This window comes from Myotis brandtii, unplaced genomic scaffold (genome assembly GCF_000412655.1).
Source record: "Myotis brandtii unplaced genomic scaffold, ASM41265v1 scaffold61, whole genome shotgun sequence".
NCBI lineage: Eukaryota > Metazoa > Chordata > Mammalia > Chiroptera > Vespertilionidae > Myotis > Myotis brandtii.
The window spans coordinates 1,214,773-1,219,079 of NW_005370318.1; positions in this window are offsets into that span (position 1 = coordinate 1,214,773).

The following is a 4,307-nucleotide window of genomic DNA, read 5'->3' on the forward strand; positions in this document are numbered from 1 at the left end:
CTGGTGACAGAAGCTCCCAGCCTCACCTTTTTTTCTTTTTATTCTGGGATTTATTTACCTTCTATAATTGAAACTTTGTAGCCTTGAGAGGACCTCAGAGCTGGCCAGGGCGGGCAAGAGGGAAGCTTGGCTTCCTCCATCGCCAGGGGCAACCAAGCCTCTTGCTTGCTCCAGCTCCGTGGCTGCCGGCCGCCATCTTGGGTGGGTTAATTTGCATATAGCCACTCTGATTGGCTGGTGGGTGTGGCTTAAGGCATAGTGAAGGTATGGTCAATTTGCATGTCTGTCTTTTATTAGTGTAGATTCTTCCCATTCTACTGGTGAAGAAACTGAGACACAGATGGGAAGAAATTGAATTGGCAAAGCCACCTAAAGTAGACATACTCACAAATTCCCCCAACAGATAAGCCTATATTTTACCAAGGGGCCATATCCCCTGAACTCCTACGCAAAAAGCTCTGTTATTCAACCCAGAGATGTCTGCATTGAGGGTAACTCTGTGTGTGTGTGTGTGTGTGTGTGTGTACACCATGAAAAACTGTGGTCTGATTGTCAGTAAATCCAGATTTCAATCATGGTTCTATTAATCCTGGGCTCACTGCCTGGCCCTGGACAAGTCACTTTCTTTGTCTGAGCCTCAGTTTCCCATCTGCAAAATGGCTGGCTCCAAGCTTTCTAAACAGGACTCCATTCCCAACCTCTAAGCATCTGTGTTTGTTTGTGTGAAATGTGCTTACTGCCCCTGATGAGGAAGTGATGGGGTCAGGACAGGATTCATTTCAGGGAGAGGAGGCAGGTGGCAGGAAGCCAAATGCTGGTCTTAGTTTTAGTCCATCTGTTCATAGTGTGAGGGTGGGGTGGTGACTTTGGTGTTCCGTGGGTGTGCTCTGAGTGTGGACAAGTACCCATGTGAGCTGCTCTGGTGTGAGTGCCCTGCATGAATTCACACATTTGGAACTTTTGAAGGGAAATGGTTGCATCCCCTCCAGCTTTGAGGCTGCGGAGGAAAGAGTGGACAGCAGGGTTCCCAGCCACTCTTCTGGGAGCAAATGGATTCCCCTAAAGCTCAGAGCCCTGTCCTTTTCTGCTCACAGCTTTTCCTTGCCTCCCTACTACTTCAATTGCAATTCACACTGCTGGCCAGGCATCCTCTCATGGTACCTGGTACACAGTAAGCATTCAATAAGTGACGACAAGAGGCATGATTGAAGCTGCCCTCACCCACCCTGTTTATCCTGTCAACACACACACACACACCCTGCGCAAATGATCACACTCTAAACCACCATCAGCCTTCCTGCTTCTAGGATTTTGCTCTTGCAGTTTCCTCCTCCTTCGGAATCCTGTCCACTTACCCACCTCATCTCCTGTGTTTATACCCTCTCTATTCAGGACTAACCAGCAGCTTATATTTATCTAGCACAGGGGTCCTCAAACTACGGCCCGCGGGCCACATGCAAATACAAATATTGTATTTGTTCCCGTTTTGGTTTTTTTACTTCAAAATAAGATATGTGCAGTGTGCATAGGAATTTGTTCATAGTGTTTTTTTAAACTATAGTCCGGCCCTCCAACGGTCTGAGGGACAGTGAACTGGCCCCCTGTTTAAAAGTTTGAGGACCCCTGATCTAGCATTTACTTTGTGCCTGTAACTCTCCAAGATGGACTCTGCTGTTATCCCCATTTTACAGATGAGGAACTTGGGGCTCAAACTGCTGAGGCCCAAGATCACTGAGCTAATAAGAGCCAGTGCATATTTCTGTATCTTTAACTGTGCTTAGAAATATAGTATATACACGTGTGTGCAATAATAAATAGCATAAAAGTTATAAAGCCTACATGTGAAAAATATACAGGTTTTTTGCCTATCACCCCCATGTTAGCCTTGAAGGAACAAACTGCCATGTTGTTGAGGTGGCCACATAGCAAGGACTCAGGCGGGGTCTCTAGAAGCCAAGAGAGGCCCCCAGTTAACAGAGAGCAAGAAAATGGGGATCTCAGTAACATGGCCACACGAAAATGAATTCTGCCAACAATCTGAGGGAGCCTGGAAGCCAAACTTTCCCTAGTTGAGTCTCCAGATGAAGACACAGCTGGCCAACACCTTGATTTCAGCCTTGTGGGTCCTGGAGCAGAGAACTCAGATAAGCTGTACCTGGACTTCTGACTTATAGAACAGTGAACTAATAAATGCGTGTTGTGTTATATATATATATTTTAATGTGGCACATCTTATTTATTTTAAATTTTTCAGTTACAATTGACATACAATATTTATATTGGTTTCATGTGTACAACATAGTGGTTAGACATTTATATATCTTATGAAGTGATCAGCCCAATTAAATGGGTGTTGTAGTAGGCCCCTAAGTTTGTGGAGGTTTGTTACACAACAATAGAGAACTGCAACACGTATGTTGAAAAAGTTTTTTGCATAACAATTAAGAGGCAGCTTGAGTTACTAATTTTACTCTAGTATATTTTGTCTCAGTGCAAATATTTTTGTGAAGCTCATTAAAAGTGTTATAACTTGGAACAATTATTTTTTAAAATATATTTTTATTGATTTCAGAGAGGAAGTGAGAGGGAGCAAGAGAGAGAAACATCAATGATGAGAGAGAATCATTGATTGGCTGCCTCCTGCACGCCCCGCACTGGGGATAGAGCATATACTGGGAATCAAATAGTGACCTCCTGGTTCATAGGTTGATGTTCAACCACTGAGCCACTCTGGCTGGGTGGAACAATGATTTTTTTCTATCTTGTTTCTTTTGCCAAAGTCATATAGTTGAAATGGAATGATTTGAATATGTGAGATATAACTCCAGGATATCTATTAGCCAAAGGGCACTTCCTCCAGGAAGTTCTCTAAGATCTCTCTGGGAGAAAGTAACCTCTCTCCTCAGAGGTCCCCAAACACATTATTTTCCTGTCTCTTTGAGCACTACCTGCTCTCAGTTCACCACACACTCGGGAATGCCTAGTTACCTTCTGGAAGACAGATACCTTTTCTGTACTTGAGAATCTCATTCAGTGTAAACAGAAACATAGAGACATTTTGACTCAGGGAGATAAAGTTTAGGAGAGTGAATAAGCCAGGGTGCTAGGGGAATCTAAAAAAAAGTGGGGGTGGGGAGATTTGCCCTGGCTGGTGTGGCTCATCTGGATGTCGTCCTGTGTACCAAGAGGTTGACTGTTCAATTCTGGTCAAGGGTACATGCCCAGTTGCAGCTTGGTCCCCTGTGGGGGGCTCCCTCTTTCCCCCTCTCCCTTCCTCTTTCTTTAAGAATCCATGACATTGAAGCCTGAACCATGTGGGACCCTGGAATTTCTTTGGGTAATGGAGGTATCTGGGCTCAATGGTATCTTTCAAAGATTCTGATCCATTCTCTGGATTGAGCTGTTCCCCTCATCCTTGGTTTTACCTACCAACCCTCTGGGCCCAGAATGGCAGCCTCAGTCTTCACCATGGCCTGCTCTCTGTCCTCAGAAGCCCTCCTATTCTATGAAATTCTCTTGGTCCAACTCCCTTGATTCCAGCCAAGAATTTACCGCCAGGAGCTTTTGGCAGAAAAACCAGGGATAGAGGTTCTGAATAGAGTGTAAATATCTATCAATTCCTGGAGTTGCCTGGAGACTCCCTGCTTATTCTCCATTGCTTATTTGGTTTTCTGTGGATACTGCCCTCCCTTTTTTGCCAGAGGAATTCACTGGGCCTACTTTGCTCCTGGGGGCAGGACCTTACCTGTGAACCTTAACAAAAAGTGCCTTCTTGTAGGAGAATAAACCCTTCCACCTGTAATGGAATGGTTATTTAAACATCATTTAGTGGACTAAGTGTACAGATGAGGAAACTGAAGCCTAGATGAGGGAGAAGGACTTGTGCAGGGTAACAGAAGGAAAGAATGAAAGGGATAAGGGATAGGACAGGAACTTGAGGCTTCACACTCTCCTAGAGTTCAAATACATTCAACCTGTATTCTCTCAAAATTTAGTGTATAGCCCTAGCCAGTTTGGCTCAGTGGATAGAGTACAGTGGGGCCTTGACTTATGAGTTTAATTCGTTCCGTGACGGAGCTCGTAACTCAAATTACTCGTATGTCAAATCAAAAAGGGTGATTCTGGGCTGATGTTGTGGCGTTCACTGTGACGTTCGCTGCGCCACCTAGCGGTGGGGTATCTGAAGCTGGCTCGTAACCCGAATTTTAGCTCGCAACTCAAAGCAAAAAATCGGCCGAGAGACGGCTCGTATCTCGAAAAACTCGTTAGTCGGGACACTCGTAAGTCAAGGCCCCACTGTATTGGCC